This window comes from Pseudorca crassidens, chromosome 20 (genome assembly GCF_039906515.1).
Source record: "Pseudorca crassidens isolate mPseCra1 chromosome 20, mPseCra1.hap1, whole genome shotgun sequence".
Classification (NCBI taxonomy): domain Eukaryota; kingdom Metazoa; phylum Chordata; class Mammalia; order Artiodactyla; family Delphinidae; genus Pseudorca; species Pseudorca crassidens.
This window is the reverse complement of record NC_090315.1, coordinates 15,763,242-15,772,353: the sequence shown is the minus strand read 5'-3', so window position 1 is coordinate 15,772,353 and position 9,112 is coordinate 15,763,242. Positions and strand designations below refer to the sequence as shown.

Sequence of the window (9,112 nt, the reverse complement as noted above, 5' to 3'; positions counted from 1 at the left end):
AATTTCTTCTTAGCATTGAATAATATTCCACTGGCAGGATGTACCACAGTTTGTTTATTCATTCACCCGCCAAAAGACATCTTTGTTGCTTCCAAGTTTTGGCAATTATGAATAAAGCTGCTCTAAACATCTATGTGCAGGTTTTTGTGTGTACATAAGTTTTCAGATTCTTTGGGTAAATACCAAGGAACCCAATTACTGAATCATATGGTAAGAACTTCATTCCCTTTTATTGCCCCAAATATTCCACTTCATGGTTTTGCCACATTTTATTTATCCATTCATCTGTGGGTGGACATTTGGATTGTTTCCACATTTTGACTATTATGAATATTGCTGCTCTGAACATTGTGTACAAGTTTTGTGTGGACAAAAAAATAAAAATATATTTTTATTTCTTTTGGATATATAACTAGGAGTGGAATTCCTAGATCACATGGTAATTCTTTTTTTAAAATTAATTCATTCATTCATTTTCGGCCATGCCGAGTGGCATGCAGGATCTTAGTTCCTCGACCAGGGATCAAACCAGTGCCCCCTGCAGTGGAAGCGTGGAGTCTTAACCACTGGACCACCAGGGAAGTCCCATAGATCATATGGTAATTCTACATCTGACTTTTTGAGGAACTACCAAAATGTTTTCTAGTTACCACATCATTCTCAGTGTCAATGTATGAGGGTTCCAATTTCCCCACATCTAAACCAGCGCTTATTATTGTTCATCATTTAGATTATAACCATCCTGGTGGGTGTGGAGTGGTACTTATTACCTATGGTTTTGATTTGCCTTTCCTTAATGATGTTGAGAATCCTTTCATGTTTATTTTCCATTTGTATATCTTTGGAGAAATGTCTATTCAAATCCTTTTCAAATTTTTAAATTGGTGTCTTAGTTCAGGATGCTATAACAGAATACCATAAATTGGGTGACTTAAACAACAAACATTTATTTCTCATAGCTCTGGAAGCTAGAAGTCAAAGATTAAGGCACTGGCAGATCTGATGTCTGGGATGGACAGTCTTCCTGGTTTGCAGATGGCCACCCTCTCATTATACCTTCACATAGCCAAGAGAAAACTCATCTCTTTGGGTTTTTTTGACAGCACTAATGCCATTCATGAGAACTACACCCTCATGACCTAATTACCTCCCAAAGGCTGCACCTTCCAGTTGTGGGTTAGGATTTCAACATATGCATCTGGTGGGGTGGGGGAAACACTCAGTCCATAACAGTGGGGTTCTTTTTATTGTTGAACTGTAAGAGTGCTTCATATATTCTAAATACAAATTCTGCTATGGTCTGAATGTTGGTGTGTCCCCCACCCAACAAAAATTCACATGTCAAACACTAATGACAAATGTAATGGTATTTGGAGGTGGGGCCTTTGGAAGATGATTATGTCATGAGGGCAGAGTCCTCACAGATGGAATTAGTGCCCTTATAAAAGAGCCCAGAGAGCTCACTTGCCCCTTCTGCTATGTGAGGACACAGTGAAAAGACATCCATCTAAGAACCAGAAAGTGGACCCTCACCAGGCATGGAATCTGCCAGCACCTTGATCTTGTACTTTCCAGCCTCAAGAACTGTGAGAAATACATTTCTGTTGTGTAAAAGCCACTCAGCTATGGAATTCCTTATAGCAAAAGGACTCAGACAAGTTACTTATCAGATATGTTATTTATAAACATATTCTCCCATTTTCTAGGTGTCCTTTTACTTTCTTGATGGTGCCCTTTGAAGCAAAAGTTTTTAATTTTGAAGAATTCCAATTTGTCTATTTTTTCTACTATTGCTATACTTTTGGTATCATATCAAAGAAACCATTAATCTAAGGTCACAAAGATTTACACCTATGTTTTGTTCTAAGAGATTTATAGTTTTAACTCAGACATATTTCTGCATCAATTGATATGATTATTCAGATTTTCCTCTTCATTCTATTAATGTAGGACATTACATTGGTTTTCATATGTTGAAACACCCTCACAGGACTGGGATAAATTCCACTTGGCCACTGTGTATAACTAGCATATTATCGCTAGTATTGTGTTGAGGATATCTGCATCTATATTCATAAGGGATACTGGCTTTTAGGACTTTTTTTTTGGTTTTGGTTTTGGCTTTGATATCAAGCTATTGTTGACCACCTATAGGATGAGTTTGGAAGATTTCCCTTAAATTCAATTTTCAATTTTTGGGAAGACTTTAAGAAGTGTTGGTGTTCATTATTCTAGAATTCGCTAGTGAAGCCACCCTGAGCTTATCTTTGTTGGGAGGTTTGTGATTATTGATTTAATTGCCTTTTTTGTTATAAGTCTGTTAAGATCTATTTCTTCTTGAGCTGGTTTTTGTATTTGTGTATTTCTAGGAGTTTGCCCATTTCATCAAGGTTATCCCTTTGCTTGGCCAACAACTGTTTGTATTATTCTCTTATAATTTTTTTTTTTTTTTTTTTTTTTTTACGGTATGTGGGCCTCTCACTGTTGTGGCCTCTCCCATTGCAGAGCACAGGCTCCAGATGCACAGGCTCAGCGGCCATGGCTCATGGGCCTAGCCGCTCCACGGCATGTGGGATCTTCCCAGACTGGGACACGAACCCGTGTCCCCTGCATCAGCAGGCAGATTCTCAACCACTGTGCCACCAGGGAAGCCCTATAATCCATTTCATTTATGTAAAATCGATAGTAACATCCCTATTTTCACTTCAGAAAGTGATTTAGTGATCTAATTCTTCTGTCTCTCTCTTTATACTCATAGACAAAGGTTTATCAATTTTGCTGTTATTTTCAAAGAACCAACTTCTGGGTTTGTTGATTATTTTTACATAGAATTCTCTATTTAGTTTATCTCTGCTCTAATATTTAGTATTTCTATTCTTCTGATAGCTTTGGGTTTAGCTTGTTCTTTTTCTATTTCCACATGGTGTAAAGTTAGTTTCTTATTATTTAATTTAATTAATTAATTTATTTATTTTTGGCTGCAGTTGGGTCTTTGTTGCTGCGCGTGGGCTCTCTGCGGCAAGCGGGGGCTACTCTGTTGCAGTGCACGGGCTTCTCATTGTGGTGGCCTCTCATTGCAGTGGATTCTCTTGTTGTGGAGCACAGGCTCTCAGTATGCGGGCTTCAGTAGTTGTGGCACATGGACTCACTAGTTGTGGCTCACAGGCTCTAGAGTGCAGGCTCAGTAGTTGTGGCGCATCGGCTTAGTTGCTCTGCAGCGTGTGGGATCTTCCCAGAACAGGGCTCGAACCCATGTCCCCTGCATTGGCCAGTGGATTCCTAACTACTGTGTCGCCAGAGAAGTCCCTAAAGTTAGGTTATTGATTTGAGTTTTTCTTCTTTTTTTAATGTAAATATTTATAGCTGTAACTTCCCCTCTGATTTGGATGCATCCTGTAAGTCTTTGTATCTTGTGTTTTTATTTCAATTCGTCTCAAGATATTTTCTAATTTCCCTTGTGATTTCTTCTCTGATACGTTGGTTAAGAGTGTGTTTAATTTCCACATTTTTTGTGGATTTCCCACTTGCCTACTGCTACTGTTATTTCTAGTTTCATTCTATTGTGATTGGTAAATATACCTAGTATATTTTCAGTCTTTTAAATTTTACTAAGACTTGTTTTGTGGCTTACTATATATCTATCCTGGAGAATGTTCCATGTGCACTTGAGAAAAAATGAGTTTTCTGCTGTTATTGGGTATGTACTGTATATGTCTGTTGGTTTAAAGTGTTGTTCAAGTTCTCTATTTCCTAACTGATCTTCTGTCTCACTGTTTTGTTCATTACTGAAAGTGGAGTATTGAAGTCTCCAACTACTATTGTGTAAAAATTTCTACCTTCAATCATGTCATTTTTTGCTTCATATAATTTTCAGCTCTGTTTGTAGGAGTATACTATGAACAGAATGTTTGTGTGACCCCTAAATTCATATGTTGAAGTTCTAACCTCTAATGTGATAGTGTTTGGAGATGGGGCCTTTGGGAAGTAATTAGGGTCAGATGAGGTCATGATGCTGGATACCTCATGATGGAATTAGTGCTTTTATAAGAAGAGACATCAGAGAGGTTGGTCACTCTATTTCTCTGTGCTTGGACAAAGAAGTGACCATACTGACACCCTGATCTCCAAATTTCTGCCCCCAGAACTATAAGAAAATTAATTTCTGTTTCTTAAGTCACCCAATTTATGGAATTTTGTTATGGCACCCTAGGCTGACTAAGACAGTGCATATATGTTTATAATTGTTATATTTACTTGATAGATTGAATCTTTAATCAATATCTCTGCCTGACCTCAGAGATAATAGTACAGAAACTTTAGCGACCATACACAACATGGAATACACACTTTCCAAAAAGAGTTTCGAGAAGTCACTAAACAAATTGATGGCTGCAGTCCTCAACAAAAAAATCAGCAATCCCTGAGGAGGAGAAGAATCTGATTTCCACAGTTACAACGTTATTTTAGTCAAAATGTCCACATCTCAGGGCTTCCCTGGTGGCACAGTTGTTGAGAGTCTGCCTGTCGTTGCAGGGGATGTGGGTTCGTGCCCCGGTCCAGGAAGATCCCACATGCCGCAAAGCGGCTGGGCCCGTGAGCCATGGCCACTGAGCCTGCACGGCCGGAGCCTGTGCTCCGCAACGGGAGAGGCCACAACAGTGAGAGGCCCGCATACCACAAAAAAAGAAAAAAAAGTCAAAACGTCCACATCTCAACAAAAAATTACAAGGCATATAAAGACAAAGGAAAAGTATGTCCCATTCATATGTTAAAAAAGAATTTGACAGGAACTATCACTGAGGAAACCCAGACATTGGATTTACTAGTCAAATACATTAAGCCAACTATCTCAAATATACTCAGTGAGCTAAAGAAAACCATGGACAAAAAAAACTAAAGGAAATTTTTTAAATATATGAACAAATATGAATGTCAGTCAAAAGATAGAAATTATAAAAAGGAACTAAAAAGAAATTCTGGAACTGAAAAGTACAATAACTGAAATGAAAAATTCACTAGAGGAGTTCAATGGCAGATCTGAGGGAGGTAGGAAACTTAGTGAACTTGAAGATAAGGCAATTAAAATGATCTAGTGTGAAGAGCACAAAGAAAAAAGAGTGAAGAAAAATGAAGAAAACCTGTGAGACCTGTGTGACGACATCAAGCATACCAATATATGTATAATAGGAGCCCAGAAGGAGGAGAGAGAAAAGAACAGGAAAAATATTTGAAGAAATGACTGCCAAAATCTCCCCAAACATGATGAAGAAATGAAATATATACATCCAAGACTCTCAATAAGCTGCAAGTAGGATAAGCTCAAAGGGGTACACACTGAGACATGTAATATTTAAATTATTGACAAGCAAAGAAAAGACAGAACATTGAAAGCAGCAAGAGGTAATCAATTTGTCACATACCAGGGAGCTTCAATAAGATTAACAGCTCATTTCTTATCAGAAACCATGAAAGACAGTGAGATGGTATAGTTAACATCCTGAAAGAGAAAAACAAAAACAAAATGTTGACAGTTGTTCTATAGCTAGCAAAATTTCTTTCTAGAATGAAGAAGAGGGGACTTCCCTGGTAGTCCAGTGGCTAAGACTCTGTGCTCCCAATGCAGGGGGCCTGGGTTCGATCTCTGGTCAAGGAACTACATACCGCATGCTGCAACTAAGAGCTACATGCTGCAATGATGATCCTGTGTGCCACAGCTAAGACCCAGAGCATTGAAATAAATAAATATTTTTAAAAAGAATGAAGAAATTAAGATATTCCCAGATAAAAACTGAAGGAGTTTACTAGTAGACCTTCTGTTGTGACTTCGTTAAATTAACATTTGGGGCTACTTAAGAGCCCCAGGGTGTTGGATGGTGAACTGCAGTTGACAAAAGGGTCACAAAGGAATTGAAATAGAGAAGTTTATTACTCACAGGTCCTGGAGGAGGTACACAGCACACCTCAAGGGGGCATGCAGGGAAGTCAAGGGTGCAGGCAGAGAGCACAGCAGGCTGTAGGGCACATGTCTTTATTAGGGTCTGTGGGTAGAGTGTTTTGGGGTTCCCATGCTAAGTCCAGATTGGTTGATTCAAACCAAAAAGAATGGGGTTTCAGTAAGCTTTGTGGAGGTCTTATCAAAGGAGAACACAAGGGTAAGGCCCTAGGAGGCAGGGGAGTCTGATTATTACAAAGACCATTGTGGGGGGGGGTCCTATCAGGAACTTACATTTACTTGTGACTCTCTGGGTAGCTACTTATGGCATGTGCTTGGTGGGGGAGCTACTGTTAATTCAAGGCCCTTGCAGGTCACTTGACTACACAAAAGGATGCCAAGGCAGCAATGTTATGAAATAGTTTAGCTAAACTCTCGAGACCTTCCTTATAAGAAATGCTTTAGTCTAAAATGAAAGGACAGTAGATAGTAACTTGAAGCCATAAATACATAGGAAAATATAAAAACCAGTATTATTGTACTTGGTTGGAACTCCTCTTTTTTCTCTATGACTTAAAAGCAAAGCATAAAAAAGAATAAATTTATGTTAATGGATACACAGTGTACAAAGGTATAACCTGTGACAATAATATAAAGAGGGGGGAAAGAGCTGTATAGGAGCAGACTATATACTAGTGAGGCTAAGTTGGTATTATTCAAACTATGTTATAAAATTTAAGATGTTAATTGTAATCCCCAAGGCCAACACTAAGAAAGTAACTAAAAATATACAGAAAAGGAAAAAAGAGAATCAGTCATATACTACTAAAAATTTAACTAAATACAAAGCAGATGCACACTGCACGTTACAGAGGGGGGAAGGCGGCCCAAATGGACAGAGAGAGAGAGAATTTTTTGTTTAAGATTTCTTCTCCTGCCTTAAAATATAAATTTTATTTCATCAAATACATTCTTTTTTTTCTTTTTCTTTTTCTTTTGGCTGTGCTGCGTGGCTGGTGGGATTTTAGTTCCCCGACCAGGGATCAAACCCAGACTCACATCAGTGAAAGCACTGAGTCCTAACCACTGAACTGCCAGGGAGTTCCCATCAAATACATTCTTAAATATGTTTTTATTATAAATTCTTATTTACCAATGGAAATTGCCTTTTTATATCTTTAATTCTAGAGATACATATATTTTAAAATTTCAAAGAATTAGCAAAGTTTTAAGAAATATCTCTCCACACACCGTTAACATGTATCACTTTTTTTTTAATGGGAGATCTTTTTAAAAATATATTTATTTATTTATTTTGGCTGCGCCGGGTCTTAGTTGCAGCATGCAGGTTGGCATGTGGGATCTAGTTCCCTGACCAGGGATCAAACCCAGGCCCCCTGAACTGGGAGCACAGAGTCTTACCCACTGGACCACCGAGGAAGTCCCAACTTGTATCTTTTTTAAAAACGTATTTACTTGGATTGAATAAAACAATATTGGCTACATTCTTTTTTTTTGGTACCAGATATTATGACCAGCAGTATGGAAAGAGAGATAAAAGATATGAATTAGTTCTAAAACATATCATAGTTTAATTGGTGAGGCCAGAAGAGTGTAAAATGTAAAAATATAAAATAGTGAAACTAGGGAATTCCCTGGCGGTCCAGTGGTTAGGACTCCATGCTTCCACTGCAGGTGGCCTGGGTTCGATCCCTGGTCAGGGAACTAAGATCCTGCATGCCTCGCAGTGAGGCCAAAAATAAATAGATACATAAAATAAAATAGTGAAACTAGTTAGAAATGTAAAGCAAATATTCTCAAAATTCTAGCATAATCATAGGTTTTTATTAATTTCGCCATTTGGGAGGAGAGGGTAGTGACATTACACTTCTCGAAAACTAAAAAGAAATGCAAAGAAGGGACAGCATTTTTTAAAAACTCAAGAGGTAGCGTGGACCAAGCATTTTGTATCCAGCCAAGTTTTCCTTCCAGTACAAGGCCATAGAAAAATAGTTTTCAATATGTGTGCATTCCCATAGTCCTTCTGGAGGAATCTATGAGAGGGCAAGCTTCATCCAATCAGGAGTTTACTGGGAGGGCTTCCCTGGTGGAACAGTGGTTAAGCATCCACCTGCCAATGCAGAGGACATGGGTTGAAGCCCTGGTCAGGGAAGATACCACATGCCGTGGAGCAACTAAGCCAGTGCGCCACAACTACTGAGCCTGTGCTCTAGAGCGCACGAGCCACAACTACTGAAGCCCCTGCGCCTAGAGCCTGAGCTCTGCAACAAGAGAAGCCACTGCAGTGAGATGCCTGAGCACTGCAACAAAGAGTAGCTCCCACTCGCCACAACTAGAGAAAGCCTGCGCACAGCGGCAAAGACCCAATGCAGCCAAAAATAAATAAATCAATTTATATTAAAAAAAAGTTTACTGGGAAAACCAGTAAAATGACTGAAAGTCAGCATTTAATATACTTATTATATATTATTACATATTATACATATCCAATGGTTTACCCAGTTTTCCTCAAAATAACATCTTGCAAAATTATAAGGCAATATCACAACCAGGATATTGACATTGATATACTCTGATTATCTTATTTAGATTTTCCCAGTTTTACTTGTACTCATTTGTATGTGTATCCACATGTCTCTGTGTGTTTAGTTCTATACAATTTTATCACATGTAGGTTTGTGTATCCACCAACTTTGTCAAAATATAGAACAGTTCATCACAAGAATCCATTGAATTGTCCTTTTATAACCACCACATCCCTCCTATTCTTTCATTCCCCCATCCTTAATCCCTGGCACCCACTAATATTTTCTACATCATATAATTTTAGCATTTCAAGTATGTTATATAAATGGAATCATATATTATGCTACCTATTGAGATTGTATTTTTCTTTCCAATCAGCATAATTCCCTGGAGATTCTTCCAAGTTGCTGTGTGTGTCAATAGTTCATTTTTTGTTTTAAAGTTTTAACTGCTGATTATTATTCCATGGTGTGGATGTACCATGTTTTTTTTAACCAGTCACTTGCTAAAGGACATCTGAATTATTTTCAGTTTTTGGCTATTTCAAACAAGGCTGTTACGAATATTTGTGGACTTTCAATTTTACGGTTCAATACATTTTTTATTTCCCTTGAAACTTCCTCTTTGACCCAT

The 9,112-nt window shown here is 38.1% G+C and overlaps 1 protein-coding gene across 2 annotated transcripts in view; it reads right to left on the bottom strand.

The window, feature by feature from the left end:
- The window catches only part of LOC137215232 (zinc finger protein 420), a 98,821-nt gene that overhangs the window by 22,095 nt on the left and 67,614 nt on the right, over positions 1–9,112 (bottom strand). For both annotated transcript variants that reach the window (XR_010939218.1, XR_010939219.1), the window contains one exon: positions 5,421–5,497. The gene's annotated coding sequence lies outside the window, so the exon portion shown is untranslated. The remainder of the gene's footprint in view (positions 1–5,420; positions 5,498–9,112) is intronic.